The sequence below is a fragment of the Schistocerca piceifrons genome, chromosome 2 (assembly GCF_021461385.2).
Source record: "Schistocerca piceifrons isolate TAMUIC-IGC-003096 chromosome 2, iqSchPice1.1, whole genome shotgun sequence".
NCBI lineage: Eukaryota > Metazoa > Arthropoda > Insecta > Orthoptera > Acrididae > Schistocerca > Schistocerca piceifrons.
The window spans coordinates 318911824-318938133 of NC_060139.1; positions in this window are offsets into that span (position 1 = coordinate 318911824).

A 26310-nucleotide genomic window follows, 5' to 3' on the forward strand; every position below is an offset into this window, starting at 1 on the left:
CTTGCAGAGGGAGCTGATTCTGTACGCGTTGTTTCAGAAGAGATTTTTCGAAATTGCACCGCTAAGGGCTGAAATACCGGAAGAATTTTTTTTTTTAAATGTCGCTATTAAGACAATTTTGAAGCCAGACCTACGAAAACTGGTATCTGGTTTCTTGGCCAGAAATAACGAAATATGTGTTCCACCATTTTTGGAAATTCAATCTTTCGGGGTGGAGGGTGGGGGAAATAATGGGTGAAAGGCTTTTTGGAAATAAACCACTACCAAAGAACTACTAAAGCAATTTAATGCTACATCTGTTACAATTGGTATTTGACTTCTCGCTTGGAATTACAAAATACGTATTTCGATGGTTCAGTGTTTTGGAAATTCAGTCCCTTAAGATGGTGAAATAGAAATGAAAAGTTTTATGAGATTAATTTTTATGAAATTATTTAATTATGAAAACATTTTCAAAGCTAAACCCATGAACATTTGCATTTGGTTTCTCTATCAGAAATAAAAAATACGAGTTTTTGGAAAGTCAACCCCTTAGGGGATGAAATAAGAGGTGAATATTTTAGAGAAAATATTTCGTTGCATTACAAATTTTTTAAAGCTAAATCTATCAAAACTGGTATTTCAATTCTCACTTAGATATAAAGATACATTTATTAGGGGATGGAAGTTCCTATGGAAATATCATAACAAGAATACAAAAGGCGTGATAACAAAATTCTTGGACTCCAGCTACCAAAACATTCCGAAAAGACCATGCAGCTATAGCGCTAATAAGTGAAAAGTTTAGAATATGTTGCACTTTGTGAACAACATAAAAATTTGATTAATGATAAACAACATTATATGTGCGGTCTAGACAGACTACGCATGCGAAGCAGCGGGCGCTAAGCTAGTGCTAAGTAAGTGTTGTGAATGAGTTTTCTGTTTAATGATGCGTGGCGGGAATAGCCTAAAAATTATCATGTGCACCTCAGTGTACTGAACGTTCACGTGTTTTGATAAAAGTACGTTAATACCTTTCAACTGAAAATACGTTTAAGATTTTTGACTTCTTACGCATCCATGAGTACCATTTCACTTAGAATCGGTGGAACATATATTAGAATATCTTTTGTATTATATAAACATTTAATATGTATTCTTGTTTCCTGGGATGTTCTATATCCTGGGGGTCTCCGCATTATGGATCTGTTAGAACGAAACTTTCGTCTGATGTAACCTAATCTCATTTTTTATATAATTCCACTGTAGGGACATGTAAAAACAATTACGTCCGTGGAAATCTACATTGCTAAACAGCTAAAACGGTTGATGGTTCACGCTCATGGCTCACTATCCAAGTTGCAGGTTGCCTATTTAATGGCTTTCAGGAGCAACAAAATTTAAACTTAATGCAATTTAAAATCTTGTCATAATCTACTCATTAAGAGGTATGATCCTGTATTGAGGATTTAACACGGTAAGACGAAATTTAAACTTAGAAACTATGTGAATGTCGTGAGGCAGCGAAACTCTCGAAGCGGTAATTACCTTACTACATTCAGGCTGTATCCGCAACTCATTTTATAGACAGTATTCACATATATCAGTGAATGTACTTGCTAAATTACATTATTGTGCGGCACATGGTTCAGGAGATATGACATATACATAAGTGAAAACATTTTTGCTTAAAACGGAGCGCAGATTACTCAGACTGTATTCATCCAGTGTTTGATAATGAAAACACTTAGCCACTACCAACAAACTTTAAACGTCATTACAGTCCTTTATTTTCAACTTTTTCTCGCTTACGTGCTTAACGTCAAACATTTAACTCATTTTTAAGATAATTGGGCATTTGAAGCTATTATATATATGGGAGTTTGATTGTTTAAAGAAAGGAGAAGTTTACTGGTAGTAACATGAATCTGTTAACATCTTGCCAACCGAATCTGACGCTGCATCTGACACGACGGCACTGTAAATACACTGACGGAAAAAATCTCAACACCAAAAATAGTTAATGTAGAGTAATGAAATTTTGGGATTACATTTGTCTAGGTAACATACACCCTTGCTCATAAATTAAGTATGATTGCAGAATGTGGTGCCACACAGCGTGGCACTATACAAAACTGGCGCTAATAGCATTGGCACATAGGGAACATACACGACACAGATCTGTAAGTCCATGATATTGGTGATAAGTTGAGAAAACCGTCCCGAAACACATGTGCTACAAAACGCCACTGTTTCCTGCGCATGTACCCCAACATCAGTATGGAATATGATCACCATGCACACGTACACAGGTCGCTCAACAGGTTGGCATACTCTGGATCAGGTGGTCGAGCAGCTGCTGGGGTATAGCCTCCCATTCTTGCACCAGTGCGTGTCGGAGCTCCTGAAGTGTCCTAGGGGTTTGAAGCCGTGCAGCGATCGTCGACCGAGGGCATAACAGACGTTCTCGATAGGGTTTAGGTCTGGAGAACAGGCAGGCCACTCCATTCGCCTGATATCTTCTGTTTCGAGGTACTCCTCCTCGACGGCAGCTCTATGGGGCCGTGCGTTATCATCTATCAGGAGGAAGGTGGGACCCACTGCACCCCTGAAAAGTCGGACATACTGGTGCAAAATGACGTCCCGATACACCTGACCTGTTACAGTTCCTCTGTCAAAGACGTGCAGGGGTGTACGTGCACCAATCATAATCCCACCCCACACCATCGAACCACGACCTTCATAGAGATCCCTTTCAAGGACATTAAGGGGTTGGTATCTGGTTCCTGGTTCACGCCAGATGAAAACCCGGCAAGAATCACTGTTCAGACTATACCTGGACTCGACTGTGAACATAACCTGGGACAACTGTTCCAATGACCATGTACTGTGTTCTTGACACCAGGCTTTACGGGCTCTCCTGTGACCGGCGGCCGGCCGCTGTGGGGAAGCGCTTCTAGGCGCTTCAGTCCGCAACCGCCATGCCACGGGCATGGATGTGTGTAATTTCCTTAGATTAGTTAGGTTTAAGTAATTCTAAGTCTAGGAACTGATGACCTCAGATGTTAAGTCCCATAGTGTTTGGAGCCATTTGAACCATTTGTGACCAAGAGTCAGTGGAATGCAGCTTGCAGGTCTCCGGGCGAATAAACTATGTCTGTTCAGTCGTCTGTAGGCTGTGTGTCTGGAGAAAACTGTTCCAGTGGCTGCGGTAAGGTCCCGAGCAAGGCTACCTGCAGTACTCCGTGGCTGTCTGCGGGCAATGACGGTGAAATGGTTCAAATGGCTCTGAGTACTATGGGACTTAACATCTGAGGTCATCAGTCCCCTAGAACTTAGAACTACTTAAACCTAAATAACCTAAGGACATCACACACATCCATGCCCCAGGCAGGATTCGAACCTGCGAACGTAGCGGTCGCGCGGTTCCAGACTGTAGCGCCTAGAACCGCTCGGCCACCTCGGCCGGCTGAAATGGTTCAAATGGCTCTGAGCACTATGGGACTTAACATATGAGGTCATCAGTCCCCTAGAACTTAGAGCTACTTAAACCTAACTAACCTAAGGACATCACACACATCGATGCCCAAGGCAGGATTCGAATCTGCGACCGTAGTGGTCGCGAGGTTCCAGACTGAAGCGCCTAGAACCGCTTGGCCACACCGGACGGCAATGACGGTGAGATATCTGTCTTCATGTGGTGTTTTACGGTGTGGACATCCCGTACTGTAGCGCCTAGACACGTTTCCTGTCTGCTGGAATCGTCGCCATAATCTTGTAATCACACTTCGTGGTACACGGAGGGCTCGTGTTGCGACCTGCTGTGTTTGACCAGCCTCCAGTCACCCTAGTATTCTACCCCTCATAACGTCATCAATATGTGTTCGTTGAGCCATTTTCACCACACGGTCACCACTAGCAAGTCTGAAAACGTCTGCACACTTTCTCGCTGCACCATGCTCTGACACCTCTGCGTGGATGTGTGTGATGTCCTTAGGTTGGTTAGGTTTAAGTAGTTCTAAGTCTAGGGAACCTCTGCGTATGTGGACTGCTGCCAGCGCCACCGTGCGACGACCGCAGGTCAAATGCATCGCACGACCGTACCGTGAGTCGATTTAAGCGCCCAAACCTCTCACCAGAGCTTTGTTTCACCATGTATCAGCATTATCCTTAATTTATGAGCATGAGTGTATTTAAGAGACTAACACTGCAAGATCACAGCGCGAGGTAAGCCATTGCAAATGAGAAATGCTGGTACTTTAACAACAGGAGCTGCCGCAAAAATGTTGAGGGCAAGCACGCGATCGTGTGTGCACTGTGTTGTGCAAATTCCGGATGTCAGTTTGTAGGATAGAGTTCCATGCCTGTGGCACTTGGTCGGTCAATACAGGGACCATTAATGCTGTTTACTGATGATGCTGGAGTTGTCATCCGATGATGTACCGTATGTGCCCGACTGGAGTCAGATCTGGTGATCGAGCAGACCAAGGGCGGCTGAATGGAGCCTAAAGGCAAATTTCTTTATTTCGGCCCACCTGTCGCATCTGTGGGGCTTTTTGAGTAGCTGTTAAACGCTACATCTCTTAACGACGTTTCAGTAGAGGCCGTAACAACTCAACCTTGTCTCAGGCCTCAGAGCGAGGCCCGCTACCCTCATCTACTAATTATATCATAAGCACAGGTGTCTGCAGGATTACGTCAGGTGTGTTGATTAATGTTCTATTCACCTGAAGTAAAGCTGCCTTCAAAAATGGTTCAAATGGCTCTGAGCACTATGGGACTTAACATTTGAGGCTATCAGTCCCCTAGAACTTAGAACTACTTAAACCTAACTAACCTAAAGACATCACACTCATCCATTCCCGAGGCAAGATTCGAACCTGCGACCGTAGCGGTCGCGCGGTTCCCGACTGAAGCGCTTAGAAGCGCTCGGCCACCGCTGCCGGCAAGCTGTCTTAAATCCCGAGGTTTGTTTGAATGCCGCAGCTCTTTACTACCCATGGTCTTAGTGAAAGTGTACACTTTTGCCTTTCTTGGACCTTCGTGTTACGCAGTCACTTATACGGAGGCCATCAGTTTAAAGTGGACTCCGAACTACAGTACAACATGACACTTTTCACATAATCATAGCTAGAGGGGAAAGAGGCGATAAGTAACTGAAAACTTCCTATGATCGACTGATTATCGAAATGCAGACCTTTGTACTCATAGTCTCACACGTCCTATTTATCCACCGGATGCTACAGTGATAGTTGTTCCTTAACTCACAGTCGTGTTATTATGTCGCACAGTTATATCTGTCGCGCTCTGTACATAAATCGGAAAACGTCGAATGAGATTGTTTGATGGGGCAATCAGGATGAAAACCCTCGAAACTCGTCGCGCAAGTGTAAAGCAATTGCAATGACTGAGATTCCTGTTTACGTTTTCTTATGACCTTTTATTTTCATTTTTATCTTCTTTAACTTATCAATTTATTGATCATTGGGTAATGGAATGCAAGGACAGGACGATAACATGGAGCAGATGTTTGCACAGATGATATTGAAATTCGAGGAAGATAAAGGAGAAAGAGAGGAAAGGCAGGAAAAAAGAGGAAGGAAAGAAAACAATGAGAGACGAGGAAGGAAAGACGAACGAAAGAAAATAAAGATGAGTGTAAGAGTAACGGTGAGGCAGAAGGCTGAAGAAACAGAGAGAGTGAAATGGGAGAAAGGAAATATGGAGAGCGTGGAGGAAAAGCAGAAAGAGAGAGAGACATAAAAATAAACTGGGAAATGGTCAAAAACTATAATGATATATGTGATTTCGCAACAGTCGATCACTACAGATTGCACCTGATGGGCTAATTGATCCTGGTATACCGATATATCACCTCTATAGATTAGGAAAACAAAATTTTCAGCAATGCAGATCGAAACGACGTAGGTTGGTAGTAGACAAGAGCGCTGATATTAAAAAAGCTATTTGCATATGCCAACCGCTACAGAGATGTATTAATCTTGTAACAAGCCACTGTCGAGTTCTTGCTCTTTCTTGATAGTATTATCTTGCATTCTTCCACATTTAAAAAGTTTATGTACGCCCAAGTGGGGGTTACTGGGAAATACCGCTACCATTTTCTCATCCTGCTGTAAGGAATACATTTCAAAAGAGGTATCAATTCATTACACCTGGTGGAAACTTAACCAACTTTTTCTGCATTTCCTGACGATGTTCCGACAATAATTCCTTCTTGTAGACGACAACATTTTCAGAGAACAACCTCATAGTGCTGCTGACTCTGTATGGTAAATCTTTGTGTATAGTTAGAACGTCAGCGATCCTACTACCATTCCACGGGGCACATCTAACGTTCTATCCTTATCTGCTGTACTCTGTAGGTCTTGTGTAACTTATTAGGTGCTACCAGTCAAAAAGTCTATTTGTGGGAAGACTATTGTGAGAATGTGATAAAGGGTGCTCGCGGAGCGCATCTGTCCGTTGAGAAAAATAGCTACCAATCTCGGATAACAACCCACGGATTACCTGCAGTTTAGTGGCGGTAGCAGAAGTCGTTAGAGTAGCACAGATACAAATGAAGTGACACAACTTCAGAGACTTTTCTGGTCTCGTGCAGATATGAGTTTATGTATATAGACTGAAATGGCGAGTGAAAATTTGTACCACGGCCTGGAAACGAACGAGGGTCTGTTGCTTATTAGGCAAGTGCGTTAGCCACTAAGCCGCTTTGGCAAAGCGGTTCAGGCAGCTGCACGAATTATCCTGGCACACCTGCCTCCTCGATCGAAATCCTCACTACCGCCCCAGTCTACCGTAGATTCCCCCTTACACACAATTACGATTGCGGAGGCTGTCCATGTTCTGTAATAGTGCCTCGGCATCGAACGTAAACGGTGCTAGTGTCTGACACAGACGTCGAACGCATCCGCCATAGTTTCACAAGCAGTCCGCAGAAATCTGTGCGCCGTGCAGCTCGACAGCTCAGCACGACCCGGCTGTCCGTTTGGCGTGTGTTGCGTCGACGTTTACACATGAAATCATACAAAATTCAGCTACTGCAAACTCTTCGTGAAGGTGACAAACAATAACGTGTGGAATTCTGCGATTTCGTTCTTGGCAAGGTGGAGGATGCCAGTTTTCTTCCAAGCTTAGTATTCAGTGACAAGGCACCATTCCATTTAAATGGAAAGGTGAACCGTCACAATGTGACTATATGGGGTACGGAACAACCACATGAAGTTGTACAACACGAGAGGGACTCTCCAAAATTTAATGTGTTTTGTGCAGTTTCGTGGGAAAAGATGTAAGGTCAATTTTTCTCTGCTCAGAACACTATTAGAGGAAGCACATATCTCGATATGCTTGAGAATTTTCTTTCCCACAGTTGGAGAGAGATTCGAACACCTTTATTTACGTGATGTTTAAAGCTTTCCCGGCGTACTGATTTTTCCATAAAAACACGGGAGAACTGCCGGATATCAGTAACGTTCTGCCACGATATTTCGGCGCAGAGTCTTCTGGCCATCTTCAGGTGAATGCCACTGTAGTAGCACTGGCGAGTACGCGCTGAGCTCCGCTATTTAAGGCCTTCTGAGCTTTACTGTATGATTACATGATGATGGCGTCCTCTTGGGTAAAATATTCCGGAGGTAAAATAGTCCCCCATTCGGATCTCCGGGCGGGGACTACTCAAGAGGATGTCGTTATCAGGAGAAAGAAAACTGGCGTTCTACGGATCGGAGCGTGGAATGTCAGATCCCTTAATCGGGCAGGTAGGTTAGAAAATTTAAAAAGGGAAATGGATAGGTTGAAGTTAGATATAGTGGGAATTAGTGAAGTTCGGTGGCAGGAGGAACAAGACTTCTGGTCAGGTAACTACAGGGTTATAAACACAAAATCAAATAGGGGTAATGCAGGAGTAGGTTTAATAATGAATAGGAAAATAGGAATGCGGGTAAGCTACTACAAACAGCATAGTGAACGCATTATTGTGGCCAAGATAGATACGAAGCCCACGCCTACTACAGTAGTACAAGTTTATATGCCAACTAGCTCTGCAGATGACGAAGAAATTGAAGAAATGTATGATGAAATAAAAGAAATTATTCAGATTGTGAAGGGAGACGAAAATTTAATAGTCATGGGTGACTGGAATTCGAGTGTAGGAAAAGGGAGAGAAGGAAACATAGTAGGTGAATATGGATTGGGGGACAGAAATGAAAGAGGAAGCCGCCTGGTCGAATTTTGCACAGAGCACAACATAATCATAACTAACACTTGGTTTAAGAATCATGAAAGAAGGTTGTATACATGGAAGAACCCTGGCGATACTAAAAGGTATCAGATAGATTATATAATGGTAAGACAGAGATTTAGGAACCAGGTTTTAAATTGTAAGGCATTTCCAGGGGCAGATGTGGACTCTGACCACAATCTATTGGTTATGACCTGTAGATTAAAACTGAAGAAACTGCAAAAAGGTGGGAATTTAAGGAGATGGGACCTGGATAAACTAAAAGAACCAGAGGTTGTACAGAGATTCAGGGAGAGCATAAGGGAGAAATTGACAGGAATGGGGGAAATAAATACAGTAGAAGAAGAATGGGTAACTTTGAGGGATGAAGTAGTGAAGGCAGCAGAGGATCAAGTAGGTAAAAAGACGAGGGCTAGTAGAAATCCTTTGGTAACAGAAGAAATATTGAATTTAATTGATGAAAGGAGAAAATATAAAAATGCAGTAAGTGAAACAGGCAAAAAGGAATACAAACGCCTCAAAAATGAGATCGACAGGAAGTGCAAAATGGCTAAGCAGGGATGGCTAGAGGACAAATGTAAGGATGTAGAGGCCTATCTCACTAGGGGTAAGATAGATACCGCCTACAGGAAAATTAAAGAGACCTTCGGAGATAAGAGAACGACTTGTATGAATATCAAGACCTCAGATGGCAACCCAGTTCTAAGCAAAGAAGGGAAAGCAGAAAGGTGGAAGGAGTATATAGAGGGTCTATACAAGGGCGATGTACTTTAGGACAATATTATGGAAATGGAAGAGGATGTAGATGAAGATGAAATGGGAGATATGATACTGCGTGAAGAGTTTGACAGAGCACTGAAAGACCTGAGTCGAAACAAGGCCCCCGGAGTAGACAATATTCCATTGGAACTACTGACGGCCGTGGGAGAGCCAGTCCTGACAAAACTCTACCATCTGGTGAGCAAGATGTATGAAACAGGCGAAATACCCACAGACTTCAAGAAGAATATAATAATTCCAATCCCAAAGAAAGCAGGTGTTGACAGATGTGAAAATTACCGAACTATCAGCTTAATAAGTCACAGCTGCAAAATACTAACACGAATTCTTTACAGACGAATGGAAAAACTAGTAGAAGCCAACCTCGGGGAAGATCAGTTTGGATTCCGTAGAAACACTGGAACACGTGAGGCAATACTGACCTTACGACTTATCTTAGAAGAAAGATTAAGGAAAGGCAAACTTACGTTTCTAGCATTTGTAGACTTAGAGAAAGCTTTTGACAATGTTGACTGGAATACTCTCTTTCAAATTCTAAAGGTGGCAGGGGTAAAATACAGGGAGCGAAAGGCTATTTACAATTTGTACAGAAACCAGATGGCAGTTATAAGAGTCGAGGGACATGAAAGGGAAGCAGTGGTTGGGAAGGGAGTAAGACAGGGTTGTAGCCTCTCCCCGATGTTGTTCAATCTGTATATTGAGCAAGCAGTAAAGGAAACAAAAGAAAAATTCGGAGTAGGTATTAAAATTCATGGAGAAGAAATAAAAACTTTGAGGTTCGCCGATGACATTGTAATTCTGTCAGAGACAGCAAAGGACTTGGAAGAGCAGTTGAATGGAATGGACAGTGTCTTGAAAGGAGGATATAAGATGAACATCAACAAAAGCAAAACAAGGATAATGGAATGTAGTCTAATTAAGTCGGGTGATGCTGAGGGAATTAGATTAGGAAATGAGGCACTTAAAGTAGTAAAGGAGTTTTGCTATTTGGGGAGCAAAATAACTGATGATGGTCGAAGTAGAGAGGATATAAAATGTAGGCTGGCAATGGCAAGGAAAGCGTTTCTGAAGAAGAGAAATTTGTTAACATCCAGTATAGATTTAAGTATCAGGAAGTCGTTTCTGAAAGTATTTGTATGGAGTGTAGCCATGTATGGAAGTGAAACGTGGACGATAAATAGTTTGGATAAGAAGAGAATAGAAGCTTTCGAAATGTGGTGCTACAGAAGAATGCTGAAGATTAGATGCATAGATCACATAACTAATGATGAAGTATTGAATAGGATTGGGGAGAAGAGAAGTTTGTGGCACAACTTGACCAGAAGAAGGGATCGGTTGGTAGGACATGTTCTGAGGCATCAAGGGATCACCAATTTAGCATTGGAGAGCAGCGTGGAGGGTAAAAATCGTAGAGGGAGACCAAGAGATGAATACACTAAGCAGATTCAGAAGGATGTAGGTTGCAGTAGGTACTGGGAGATGAAAAAGCTTGCACAGGATAGAGTAGCATGGAGAGCTGCATCAAACCAGTCTCAGGACTGAAGACCACAACAACAACAACGAGGTGACATTGCGCATGCGCTGCTCAGCGTGCGCGTTCATTACAGCTCCGTGCGCTGCATCTCGCGCCCTCCACTGTGAAAGCCTGGCGTATCGGTATCAGGTCGATTTCCATCTTTATGCAGATAACTACATCGACTACGAAGTTTCTCTATAACAGGATTCCAAGCAGAGTTTAGCTGATAACCGCTATCTCGATTGATGAGAGTCTCGTCGTCAGACAATCTTATGGAACAACTTTATTTACCACCGGGATGGGGCACCGCCACCCTGGAAATCAAAGGATTACTGAATGATGGATCGGTCGCACTGGACCAAATGATTCAGACTTACATTACGTCACCGAATCCGACTGTATGTGATTATTTCTTGTGGGGGTTTATAAAAGACTCTGTTTATGTGCCTCCGCTACCAACAACAATGAATGAACTGAGACATCGCATAAAAGCATCTGTGGAAGCTGTAACTCAAGACATACTCGCTGCAGTGTGAGAACAATCTGAATACTGCAATGACATATGCCGTGCATCTGAAGGGGGCGTACAGAACACCCATGAAAAGGTACGAAAAAAGCTTTTCCAGTTTCCCGTTCATAAAAAATTCATTGTATATGTTTATTAGTTTCAATAATATAGACGTGCCAAATCGGATGATTCTTTTTGATACACCCTGTATTCAGTAGCGATGAAATTTGTGTAATTTTTTTTCTGTTTCTAGACGGCCTATTGATAATGAAATAAAATAATAACATTATAGCCACAATACATCTGAACAGAAAGAGAGAACGAAAATCCTAAAAAGAGAGAACTTAAACTAATCAGGAATATTTTATTTCCAAATTATACTGCAGAAGGATTTTATAAACTAAGCGCAAATAAAGAAATTGAAAAGAATACGAACGTGTATTCCGATGTGAAAAAAAATTGTATGGGCATATTGAAAAAAATTAACCAACCAGGTTAATTAGACAGGTTATGGAAAACAAAACAAAAAATGGAGCAGTGCACAAATAAAGACCTCAAACAAGCAGGAATAACATAACGTGACATTACAGACAGAAGAAAATGTGAAGCAAAATATTTACGAGTGGAAAGTTGGCCTAACAGAAAAATTCAAGACCACGGAAAATACTTGGTAAGAACAGCGAAAACGAGCCCATTCTGAGAGAACGGGGGTGATATGGGCACAAAGGAAAGCTAGAATGTCCCTTGTTGTGCATATTGTGATCAAAGAGCGCCCAACATGAATAACAGCACAATGCAACGCGCAATAGTACAACGATATATAACGCAAAAAATAGTGACTCAACACCCGTTAGGTAACATAAAAAGGCGTTTTCTATTGTTCATCACGGAACGGAGATGTGATAACCTTAAAATTAATTCTGTATATCGTGTAAAAGCAATAACACGCAATAATTTACAACTTAAGGCACAACAAACGACATAAATGCGTAATTCTGACTTGCAGGTCCAAAGTCAGGACTCAAAATAAGGATGGGAAAGTATATTTTATTGTATCGCCTCCAGTTTTGTGGTATCTGGTGCGTCAATTCGCTTTTACACTATTTCCCTGTACAGCGGAGCTAGCTCGAGCGGATGACTCCATACCACGCGATGCCACAAAACGTCCTTATTGCCGTCGTTAGTGGGTTAAGTCAATAGGAAAACTATGATTCTACTACGAACTGGAAGGAACCCTTCATTAAATCTTGGAGGGCATTAAGAGCATCAACCGCGGTAGTGCCATTGCCTAATACTGAAGTTCGCACCGTGCAGCTATTAGTAGTATCCTTGTGGGTCCCTTAATGGGGAACAATGCTCGCCAACCTGCACTGCAGACAGCGTCTCGACTCACAATCATCTGCCCTCTCGGCCACATTACAGTGGCCATGTGTGTGCGTGTGTGTGTGTGTGTGTGTGTATGTGTGTGTGTGTGTGTGTGTGTGTGTGTCTGAGAGAGAGAGAGCGTGTGCGTGTGCGTGTACGTGTGCGCGGTTTTTACGAGGGCAGTTCAATAAGTAATGCAACACATTTTTTTTCTCGGCCAATTTTGGTTGAAAAAACCGGAAATTTCTTGTGGAATATTTTCAAACATTCCCGCTTCGTCTCGTATAGTTTCATTGACTTCCGACAGGTGGCAGCGCTGTACGGAACTGTTAAAATGGCGTCTGTAACGGATGTGCGTTGCAAACAACGGGCAGTGATCGAGTTTCTCCTGGCGGAAAACCAGGGCATCTCAGATATTCATAGGCGCTTGCAGAATGTCTACGGTGATCTGGCAGAGGACAAAAGCATGGTGAGTCGTTGGGCAAAGCGTGTGTCATCATCGCCGCAAGGTCAAGCAAGACTGTCTGATCTCCCGCGTGCGGGCCGGCCGTGCACAGCTGTGACTCCTGCAATGGCGGAGCGTGCGAACACACTCGTTCGAGATGATCGACGGATCACCATCAAACAACTCAGTGCTCAACTTGACATCTCTGTTGGTAGTGCTGTCACAATTGTTCACCAGTTGGGATATTCAAAGGTTTGTTCCCGCTGGGTCCCTCGTTGTCTAACCGAACACCATAAAGAGCAAAGGAGAACCATCTGTGCGGAATTGCTTGCTCGTCATGAGGCTGAGGGTGACAATTTCTTGTGAAAGATTGTTACAGGCGATGAAACATGGGTTCATCACTTCGAACCTGAAACAAAACGGCAATCAATGGAGTGGCGCCACACCCACTCCCCTACCAAGAAAAAGTTTAAATCCATACCCTCAGCCGGTAAAGTCATGGTTACAGTCTTCTGGGACGCTGAAGGGGTTATTCTGTTCGATGTCCTTCCCCATGGTCAAACGATCAACTCTGAAGTGTATTGTGCCACTCTTCAGAAATTGAAGAAACGACTTCAGCGTGTTCGTAGGCACAAAAATCTGAAGGAACTTCTCGTTCTTCATGACAACGCAAGACCTCACACAAGTCTTCGCACCCGAGTGGAGCTCACAAAACTTCAGTGGACTGTTCTTCCTCATGCACCCTACAGCCCCGATCTCGCACCGTCGGATTTCCATATGTTTGGCCCAATGAAGGACGCAATCCGTGGGAGGCACTACGCGGATGATGAAGAAGTTATTGATGCAGTACGACGTTGGCTCCGACATCGACCAGTGGAATGGTACCGTGCAGGCATACAGGCCCTCATTTCAAGGTGGCGTAAGGCCGTAGCATTGAATGGAGATTACGTTGAAAAATAGTGTTGTGTAGCTAAAAGATTGGGGAATATCCTGGTGTATTTCAATGCTGAATAAAACAACCCCTGTTTCAGAAAAAAAATGTGTTGCATTACTTATTGAACTGCCCTCGTATTTCCCAACAAGGCCATATGGCCGAAAGTTTAAATGTTCAGTAGTCTTTTGATTGTGCCTACCTGTAATTCAGCGCCTTCTCTGTGTGGTAAGCAGCAATCTATCTCTTCTATCATGCTGCTGTTATTCCATCCTGGACTTCCCATTGTTTAAAGACACCTCCATAGGATTTTTAGATCTAGGAAAAGCGCTCGACAACGTAAAATATTGCAAAATGTTTGAAATTCACAGAAAAAGTAGCTATAACCTACAGGGAAAGATGAAAAATGTACAATAGTTGCAGGAACCAAGAGGAGAAAATAAGAAAATGACCATAAGAGAACTTTCCAGATTAAAAAGGGCGAAAGGCAAGGATGCAGCTTCTCTCCTCTACTGCTCAACCTGTACGTCTAAAACCCAGTGAAGGGAATTAAAAAAAAAGAGTGAAAATATATCAATTATTAAGATCTGCATATGGCATTGCTAATCATAGCAAAAGCGAGAAATAATTACAGGAACTGTTGAACGGAACGAAACGTTTGATAAGTACAGAATAATGAGCAACAGTAAATCAAAGAAAGACTTAAGTAACAAGGAGGGGCAGAAATGATATTAGCGATAAACTCCATACCAAAATTGGGGTCTTGTGTAGTAGACAAAGTAAAGGAAATTTGCAACATTGGTAGCAAAACACAACGGACGGAGCAAGAAGGATATAAGATGCTCTCCAGCACAGTCAAAGAGGACATTTCTTGCTAAAAAAATCACCTAGTATCAAATACAGGCCTTAATCTGTTACAGAGACTGACTTGCTATTGAATGAGTGGAGACTTGTCGGCTCTACTAGCACGTGATATTTATGCAAACTGGTTATATTGATCTCTGGATCGAACGTTCACAATACCATTCCTAAATTCACATTAATATCGTTGTACATAAACATTCTTATAAGGATAATTCTTTACCGTCACATTCAGACTATGGACTAACAGTTATTGTGAGCTCTTTGTAATTGTTGTGGCGATTGATAACATGTGCTTAAAACAAGTCCATCTCCCACAATATGGCTAGCATCATCCTCTTCTGTTGACCGAAAGGGGCAACGGTGAAACCCGCCAGCAACACCCTTTTTCAGGTTCACACCAACGAGCACCTCCGTACTCAGTGCTAGTTGTTAGCAGACTCACTGTTGTCTGGCGAATGATCTTTGGATGCTTGTTTAGAGAAGAGAGTAATAAGGTTTTCAAAACACTGGGAATGTAACTATAATGTAATTATTTAATTGCGGTGTTATGCAGGACGAAAGAATACTTGATGCCACAGAAAAAAAGGAAGAAAGGGCACCCTGACCACAGCATGAGAAAGGTATATACTGAATTTGATCATAATCTGGGAGTGGATAACGACGTAATTAACAGCTCATAACAACCAGGGCTAGTCCTACAATCGTGCTCTCTGTAACTGCGGTCATGACCAACCAATATTCACCAATCCAGGGTCTAATTCAGAAACAAATAATGGTATGAATCAACAAATTTGAGTGGGAATTTGGTTGGGGTTCGTAGAAGTAGTAGCCATAATTGACTAATGATTCCCACATGGGACTTATTGAACAATGAATGAGTAGACCTAGTTAAACATAAAGAAAGCACAAATAAATGAAATTGGTCGTTACACTTGAGAAGACAAGGAATTTAGCTTTTATACAGAGAAAAGCAGTTTTGTATACTTGAGCGATCATTAGAGTATCGCTTGCATCAAGGGATTAAAGATGGGCACGTCGTAGCACATGGTGGTGGTACACAGAAAGGACACCTTTCATACGTACATGCATCCAATATACCACACATATGGACTTCTCTCCCACAGTTTGAAGCAAACACTGCAACATGCGCGACAGAGAAACAGGACTGTATTCCAAGAAGAGGGGCCAAAATCGACAGAAAAGTTAATTAATTTAAGAATCACAAAATCAAGTGAAATATGCAATACACATAGGTATCGCATAGAATCAGAAAGTTGAGTTCTGTTCATTGAACAACGTTACAGGGGCCTACACACTATCTGATGACCATGTGGTTGAATATAAGCGAACGTAGCGACAAGAAGAGGCTAAATATTTCCTCGAAATTACGAAAGTATGGAATTTTACACACACAATAATAGTTGAAACACTTTTTAATGACTTAGGCTGATTCGACATGATCCCTGCACTGCCCATCTGACTATGAGGCTGACAGAAAGTCACATCTTTCTAGGTTTCCTAGTTCATAAAAATATTGCGAATTTCTGTCTCGCATTAAGCGCATTCAGTTTCCTTGAGATTATTCTAGATGATGGCAGAGAATTTACTTTGAAAAACATCAAAGAAAGCACTATTCTTTTGTGTGATCAAATTATAAAGAAAAAATGTTAATAAGAATATTAAATCCCCTTAACAACCTTTTAACATCTTCACCGTACCATTACAGAGAGAGATGCAAACGTGTGTGCATTGCCCAACGTCCATGCGGAGAGCGTCATTCAAAACCTCCTGCCATTAGCTTGCCCAGTGGAAGCTGTGACGGGGAAGGCTGAGTACTCCAAAGAGGCTCGCCGCGTCCTCGCCAACCTAGCGGCACCGCTCTGCCGAAACCACCTGTCACGCCACTACAGTTCAGCTATCTGTACCCGCGTTAACACTTTGCCGTCCGCACATCTCGTCCAAATTTATCTGCTTGGCGCCGGCAGCGCTAAGTCAGATTACTTGGCTTACCGCCGGCCGCTTGTCACTTATCCATTGATGACAAGCTTCAAACACAATCACTTTTGCTCGCTTTAATTTTCAGGAAATCCTCTATTTTGCCGTATCGTTCCACAAACTCGAATTTTCTTTTCAAGTAACTTCTCTGCAAATTCTACACTGTTATAATAATTATCCGTGCAGAAGTGATGCCACTTTCCCTCAGGAGGTGTCAGTAGTTCCATCACTGTTTTTGCTAAAGGCTGTCTAGCGCCGGAATATATCTTCAATGAGGAAATGTATCCCGTACTCGAATCACACAGCATCCGAATGAGTACGCCGTATTTCGTAATTTTCGACGGATTGTAAACTTTAAAATTTAACCGTCCACACCACGGTATCATTCCTTAATCAATTGAGATGTTATGACTTAGATTAAACGTTTCTTTAAACTTTTTGGAAAAATAATCAATTACGAATTGCGCTTTGACAAGCCGGTCGTCGTTATCCAGTTTACTGTTGCTGTCGAAATAGTGTATAAATGATAATATTGGTCTGAATCAGTTGCGAGACATGGTTTTACGAAATATAGGTGTGTCTATCACCGGATTCGTTGACCAATAATTATCGATCCTTGCTTTTTTTCTAAGTTTTCTAAGTTCGGGTCCCGTAACGTCGGCAAGTTTGGCATTTTTTAAAATCTAGTTTCCTTCTATAGCAATTTTGACTGTAGTACTTGTTGGTTTCGTTGCTATTCAAACAGATCGATTCAAGTATATAATTGTACGATATCCTCGACGCCCTGTGTATCTTTGGGAAATATGTCTGGACCCGGGGATCCTTCCAATTTATTATTGGTCCTCGGTAAATCAAAGTCTGACTACTGTGCACTGTATTCTTCGTCTGATTCAGCCGAATCAGTTGGCAACCGTAGCGTTCGCCGAATTCTTCTTGGACGTATTTCAGTATACGATTCTGCTTCACTTTGATTTTTTTTTAAGGGGGGGTAGGACGTCAAACGGGCCGACTTGGAGCAGGAGAGGCACCACAGGACATTTTAATTTCCACTGTCCATACTTTTACAAGTAAATTCATAAAACTTTGTCAGCATGACCAGGAAGGATTCAGGATTCACACTCGTAGCAGCGGAAGTTCAAAAACATAACAAAATATTTTTTTTACATGTGAAATTTCATCATTTTTTCACTTGCTATTGGCTGCTATAGGTACACTTTTCTTCATGAGTAAGAGAGACTGTTCGATGAATTTTGCACAGCATACAAACCGTAGTTACAGGTGTCTGAAACTCTAGAAACTATTTAATTTATGAAAAAATGAATGAGCTGCTACGTTTTAAACTTTATGTTTAGAAAAAAATCAAATTTTGTAGTTAATTATCTCAATTTTTCCAGAGTTTTTAATAGATTTGGAAAATTCTAGAGTTTGATACACCTGTAAGTATGGTTTGTATGCTGTGCAAAATTCACCAAAGAATCCCTGTTACTTGTGAAGAAAAATGTACCTATAGCAACAAATGTAGCCAACAGTAAGTGAAAAAATGATGAAATTTCATATCTAAAAAAAATTTATTTTGTTATGTTTTTGCACTTCCACTGCTATGAGTGTGAATCCTGAATCCTTCCTGGTCACGCTGACAAAGTTTTATGAATTTATTTGTAAAAGTATAGACAATAGAAAATAAAATGTCCTGTGGTGCCTCTCCTGCTCCAAGTCGGTCCTTTTGACGTCCTACCCCCTTAAGCCAATGTCTTCTTCCCAATCGGCCAAGTCGTCTGGAACGTCAGACAAGACGTCCGCGCATTCATCGTAAATAATCTTTGTCTGTTTCGTCTGTTGTGATGAAAGGGCACAAGTACTTATAAAAACAAAACACTTGTTGACGTATGTAACTTATTGTTATCTAAACAAAACAACAACAGAATTCAAAAGATACTAACTTGCTGTAGCCGGCCACTACGCGATACTATGCACACGACACCACTTGTCGCCGGTCGTTGACCGCTATTTCGCGCACGACACCGCTGTGGTGTTGCCGGACGGCATAGTGTTAATACCCCAACGACTGGCTAACCTGAGTTAGCAGACTACGAATTCCACAGGAAATTAGGTTCTACTCACTTTTTCGTGCATTAATATTCACAAACAGGATTACGATAAAGGAAATAATACTGATACTGTTTATACAGAGGTAAAAATAAGGAAACAAATCTCTTTTCCTTCCTCGAGATTAGCTACTACCACAAACAGGTAGCGAGAGGTAGAGACAACACAACAACAAGTTTACCTATCATGAAAGAGATCTAACAGATCCCTTTCATTTTAATTTTAATGATACTTGAACACACACATTGATCGCACTTTTTACTTCCAAAATGTAAGGAGTAGTCATACAAAAACCGAACACCCGCCACAGCGGAACCATGGACTGGTTCCATTGAAAAGTAATCACCACACGCGTTAAAACATTTATCCCACTGAGAGACGAGACGATCGATTCCTGTTTCGTAGAACTCGGCCAGCCGCTGACGGACCCACAACCGCACACACTCTCGCACTTTCCTATCCAACTGAAACCGACCGCCACGTATGCCTTTCTTCACGTCCCAAAGACGTAAAAATTACATGATGGAGGATCCAGACTGTATGAAGGATGTTTGAGTGTTTCCCAAGCAAATCGCTGAAGCGTAGCTTTCATCCCTAGGCAGTGTGGGGCGTTGTCGTATAACGGGATGATTCCGTCCAACAGAATTCCTTGGCATTCTGATTTTATGCTGCGTCGCAGTTTCTGAAAAGTGTCTTCATAGCGGTGCGCATTGATTTTGGTTCCACGCTCTAGGAACTCCACGAGCAGAGGACCCCTGCAGTCGAAGGAGGTCAATATAAAGCCCGCCCCCTTACTGCCAATCACGCGAAGGCTGCGCATAAGCGATTCGGTTGGGAAACACTGCAACATCCTCCGTACAGCCCGGATCCTTCTCCGTGTGATTTTCACGTCTTTAGCGACCTGAAGAAAGACATGCGTGGAGAGCGGGGAGTGGCTGCGATTGTCCATCCATTAGCGGCCGACCGCGTTCTGCGATGCAGTCTCCCAGTGGTATGAATGTTTTAACGCGTGGGCGTAGGTTGATTACTTTTGAATGGTACCATTCCATCGACCCGTTGGGACGAGTGTTCATTTTTCTCTTGACTGCCCCTCATTCATCACAACATGGGTTGTTGTTATGGTCTCCAGACTGCAGAGTGGTTCGATACAGCTCTCCACGTCAGTCTATTTTGTGCAAGTCTTTTCATCTGTGCAAAACTACTGCGTCCTGCGTCCACTTGAACCTGCTTACCGTATTCTAGCCTTGGTGTTCCCCTACAATTTTTAGCCCCCAGTTTCCTTCCATTACCAGAGGGACAATTCCTTCCCTTCTTTTAGTCACTAAATTCTTTATCCTCATTTCGATGCAGTCCTTTCTCATTAGTTATTCTATCTACCCATCTAATTTTCAACATTCTTCTGTAGCCCCCCCCTCCCCCCCCAATTCGAAAGCTTCTATTGTCTTCTTGTCTGAATTGCAGCGCTACTATTACAATTTCACAGACTCATTTGTATTGTCGGAGCTGTACAGTATATATGTGATGGCGATGTAACTATACTGTTGAGGTACAGTCTTGACCTTCACGCTTAGCACATGCCAGCTGTATCTTTTTTTGAGAACCATTTCAACATAAAATAATTTTATTTTATATTTCAGCCTCAGGTCACACGAAATAGAAAAATTTGCCTCGAGGAAATCACCCTACACTTAAAATGTTTCCTTTTAGTGTTGTAATTTGGAGATATCATTCGTCTCAACTGTGATAAATTATTTTCAACGATTTTCGTTAGCGTATGTATTGTGAAGGTTTAGTTATAGCCTAGGAATACCAAAATCATGCTGTATAAAGTATAAAATTCCGTGGGCATAAGTGAATTTAATCGAATCAGAATTAATGCGCTGTTTCGGTACTTCACCAGAAGATGAAGGGAAAACTCGCGTCATTTCGACGGAATAGGCCAGCTGTAAACCTGTTTGGATGATCGACTAGCGATTTCAACCACCATCTTACCGAATTCGAGTTGAGCGGTATAATGCTGTCTCGATACTGCATTGATTTGAAAGTTGCCTAGCCGGCCGAAGTGGCCGTGCGGTTCTAGGCGCTGCAGTCTGGAACCGCGAGACCGCTACGGTCGCAGGTTCGAATCCTGCCTCGGGCATGGATGTGTGTGATGTCCTTAGGTTAGTTAGGTTTAACTAGTTCTAAGTTCTAGGGGACTAATGACCTGAGAAGTTGAGTCCCATAGTGCTCAGAGCCATTTGAACCATTTGAAAGTTGCCTGTACATTTCACACTTTCGTTGCATCCCATTACATTTTGTTTTTAGCAGGTTGCGATAATTATCTGTGCTGTATTTTATGGGAGTCTTGTATAATCAATTTCAATTGGTTACTGTAGCGATTCTACGTCTTTGGCGAGTAAGTTTGTTTTCCTATCAATAGCACTTGTTCATCGGTGTCTGACCATGTCGTTCTGTTCGTTTGAAGCGAATTCGCCACACTCTGTTCTGGTTCCAGTCCGTGCTACCTTCTGAAGTCGTCGATTCTGATGGTGAGAGGAATATTACCTTCGCCTCGTCCATGCTGTTGTGAAGTGCGTGACACCATTTCAGTTCATGTACCGTTGTGAAACTTATCGCGAGGCTGCTTTAGAATAGTATTGTTATGCTGTGAGTATGCTCGAGTAGGCATGGGGCTGTGTTGTTAGCGCAGTAGAATGGATGCTCATAGGCTGCGGTCATTTAGCTGAAGGGAAGCTGGTTATAGTACCGTTAATTATCTTTTCCTTTCGTCGTGCTATAAATTCAAGATTGTTACTCTCTCCCGAAGCAGAAAATAGCTTTTTGCTTGCTAAAAATTAGGAGATGCCAACTTAGTGTTCCGTTGTTTGTCTGGAATATGAATCTCGTATTTGTGTGCTTGAATGTTTACGCTGGTCTGAAAATTTGCTTACCTGTGTGCTGAGATAATACACACCTTTGTCTATCTACTTCTTCCTGATATATTCCAAAATACAATATCATTCTTTGTTATCCAATGCTTAGGATCAGTGCCACGCCGGGTCACACCCATTTCGCAAGACCTCATGCATGCCTGACGTCATTTTGACGTCATACATTGTGTCGAGAACGGAAAGAGCAGATCATCGAATTTCGTGATCGTACGATTCACAACGCATGAGGCGAACATGACGTTCAAGACAATAACATTCGCCTCAGTTAGAGAGAAGTGGTAGTTACTCCTCTTCTCTATTGCAGGATGCTTTAACCTCGAACTTTCAAATGTGCAAAGTTTTGTATTCATGTGCTCTTTGGTGGCTATAATGGAAAGATTACAGTGTCTGCAAGAAATCTGAAACTTACTGAAAAAACTACACTAGCTATTTCTCCTAACACGGATTCAACAGCCTCAAATGTGAGACGACTTGCTAGTTTACAAACAAAAAACAACCCGAAGCTAGCCAGCACTGAACCCATTTAACGTACGGTATACATTTAACATTGTTCCTTAACACAAGTATTTTTGGAAACTCTCAAAACTGGCTTCGAGAGTTGGTCTTTAATTAGAAAGCGTTGACAGTCATTCCAGCTGACGAATTAAAGCGGCAGGTCACTTAACTTACCTTGTAAGAATAAATGCTGTTTCAAAATACCAGCGCATCGAGGATCTCTCGAAAACGCGGTGGTATTGGCACAATTTGTTGTAATAAAATGACGAAAAGTGTCATATTGGTGGTTAAAGATGTACTTTAATAGAAGATATTCTTGTTTGGCAAGGAAATGTCTAAACATTTTTTTATGCTTTACAGAAGTCTGAGACTAAGTTACCTTTTAAATCTTTTGCAAATGTTTCAGTCTTTTTATGCTTTTGGTAATCTGTTTTACCAGATGATCAGTGTCTTTTGAATATTTATCCGAATTTCCGTGCTTCATACTTAATTTATAAATTACTGATAACGACAAGTGCCAATGGTCTTGCCGCAGTTGTAGCACCGGTTCCCGTCAGATCACCGAAGTTAAGCGCTGTCGGGCTGCGTGGGTGACCATCCGGTCTGCCGAGCGCTGTTGGCAAGCGGGGTGCGCTCAGCCCTTGTGAGGGAAACTGAGGAGCTACTTGACAGAGAAGTAGAGGCTCCGGTCTCGTAAATTGACATACGGCCGAGAGAGCGGTGTGCTGACCACATGACCCTCCATATCCGCATCCAGTGTTGCCTGTGGTCCGAGGATGACACGGCGGCCGGTCGGTAACGTTGGGCCTTCATGGCTTGTTCGGGCGGAGTTTAGTCCAGTATAGATAATGACAAATCACGACTGGAACCGTACTCTTATATATATGTAACATCATAGATTACAGAACATATTGCGACACAACAAAGTAGCGTCTATCATAAGAAATTTTCTCAGCATTAATGTTTTAATTTTGAGAAATAGAGTAATATTTTATGCAATATATTATGTCTCTATTTTGTAAATATTTCCTTATGAATGAATATGTTATATAATTTAAATGCAATATCTAAAAAATAATTACGTAATAACATGCAGTAAACGCACTGCTCTAATCAGTGCGATTAGCAGTTATGAACAATTAAGTACGGAACATTGTCGCTCGGTGCGAGATCTTGTGCAGTAGAGTCTTGAGAGAAGCCCTCAGGCGTTGTGGTTGCTAGCGGCATACAGTGCAACAAATTGTAAGCTACCAAACTGGAAGAACTGTATGTTATGACAAGGTGTAATTACGGCGTTAACTGGGCACAGTGCAAAAAGCATCAAGAGGAATTATTAAGGAAGAAGACCACTGTGGGTCCAAAATTGTATATTGCAAAGCGACGCTAAGAAGAGGCTGTTGCCATATGTTGTTGGCGATTATTACCTTACGCAGCACCAGTAACCACTCACTGAAGTAAGACCACACCAGCTTTAATGTTTGGAGGTGTATCAAGTCTAGCCAGTGTGGCAGATCCCTTCTGTGAATAATTATCAACTTAACACTTCGAGTGCGGCTGACGTAATATTATTGCGCTTACGTGAAATGGGAATGTGGAGGGGGGGAGGGAAGGCCATTAAAATTGCTACACCAAGAAGAAATGCAGATGATAAATGGGTATTCATTATACTAGAACTAACATGTGACTACATTTTCACTTTGGGTGCATAGATCCTGAGAAATCAGTACCCAGAACAACCACCTCTGGCCGTAATAACGGCCTTGATACGCCTGGGCATTGAGTCAAACAGAGCTTGGATGGCGTGTACAGGTACAGCTGCCCATGTAGCTTCAACACGATACCACAGTTCATCAAGAGTAGTGACTGGCGTATTGTGACGAGCCAGTTGTTCGGCCACCATTGACCAGACGTTTTCAATTGGTGAGAGATCTGGAGCGTGTGCTGGCCAGGGCACCAGTCGAACATTTTCTGTATCCAGATAGACCAGTACAGGACCTGCAACATGCGGTCGTGCATTATCCTACTGAAATGTAGGGTTTCGCAAGGATCGAATGAAGGGTAGAGCTATGGGTCGTAACACATCAGAAATGTAACGTCAACTGTTGAATGTGCCGTCAATGCGAACAAGAGGTGATCGAGACGTGTAACCAATGGCACCCCATACCATCACGCCGGGTGATACGCCAGTATGGCGATGACGAATACACGCTTCCAATGTGCGTTCACCGCGATGTTGCCAAACACGGATGCGACCATCTTGATGCTGTAAACAGAACCTGGATTCATCCAAAAAAATGACGTTTTGCCATTCGTGCACCCAGGTTCGTCGTTGAGTACACCATCGCAAGCGCTCCTGTCTGTGATGCAGCGTCAAGGGTAACCGCAGCTATGGTATCCGAGCTGATAGTCCACGCTGCTGCAAACGTCGTCTAACTGTTCGTGCATATGGTTGTTGTCTTGCAAACGTCCCCATCTGTTGACTCAGGATCGAGACGTGGCTGCACGATACGTTACAGCCATGCGGATAAGATGCCTGTCATCTCGACTGCTAGTGATACGAGGCCGTTAGGATCCAGCACGGCGTTCCGTATTACCCTCCTGAACCCACCGATTCTATATTCTGCTAACAGTCATTGGATCTCGACCAACGCGAGCAGCAATGTCGCGATACGATAAACCGCAATCGCGATAGGCTACAATCCGACCTTTATCAAAGTCGGAAACGTGATGGTATGCTTTTCTCCTCCTTACACGAGGCATCACAACAAAGTTTCACCACGTAACGCCGGTCACATGCTGTTCGTGTATGAGAAATCAGTTGGAAACTTTCGTCACGTCAGCATGTTGTAGGTGTCGCCACCGGCGCGATCCTTGTGTGAATGCTCTTAAAAGCAAATCATATACATATCACAGCATCTTCTTCCTGTCGGTTAAATTTCGCGTCTGTAGCACGTCATCTTAGTAGTGTAGCAATTTTAATGGCTAGTAGTGTATTAAGCCACACCAGTTATGAGGATTTTCCGGGATGTCAACCCGTATTTACGGGTCCCGCAAACATCCGTCATGTCTGCAGGCTTCGTAGTTTCTGCTGTACGGCGGTGGCGATATCACCAGAAAAATTCGTCGTTTTGAAATCTTTATTACTGTATCGTGTTTCGCATGCATTAGCTGACGTTCAACTTCTCACTGTTTCCTGCATTTTGTGTACTTTTGTCTTGTGTTCAAAATATGTAGTGAAGAGGAGAAACGTCTGAAGCAAATGATTAACAAAGTCCTTAACGCGTCTGCAGATGACGAGAATGAAATATCTGATGACTATTCAGATTACTCATCTATCGTATTATTTTCGCAGATTGTGTACTTGTGCAGAGTTTTCTTGCAGGTCAATCAGGAAATCAATCAGAGCGTACAGTTCCAGTCAGTGTTATTTTGGACTACGTATCTCTCAATGTTTTAGTTTGCGTCACACTGTGTCACAGTATGAACGCAAAATTTTGTTTTGCACTGGCGTTTCGCGTGCTTATTTAGATTAAAATATAATTTGAGGACAAATATCACTTGTTTGCTTACCGAAATATGAATTTGAATACCAGAACTCTTTTCAATTTTTTTCTGTGATAATTATTATTAAAGTGATTTCGCAACTGTTACCATCTGTTGAAACAGATTAAAAGCTAGAATGCCAAAATATGCACATTACAATAGGAAGTCCATAAACCTGAAAGTGTTCTGGAAGTCCAACTACATATTTGTACAGACGAGTTAAAAAAAAGACGTAATTTTAGCTGGTCTACATATAATGGCAGCACCGTACAAGACCAGCACCGTAACTGTTAACATTACCGCTGTGTTACAAATGCTTAGACCTGAATATTTACCGAGTAGGGTCCCAGCCTATTATTATTTATTAAAACCGAGTGTCACTTTGGATGATAAAAACACTAAAACTTCTGAGTTAATTTAATTTTGATGATTTGTTTTAAAAAAGTAAAGGTTACCAAAACAAAAAATAACTGAGACTGATAGTTAAAGATAATGGATTTTGTTACTCAGCGAAATCTGCACTGAAAAAGCCGCTATTAATACTTAGTGATCATAAAAAAGAAATTTCAGTGAATTTTCAAAGAGTATTG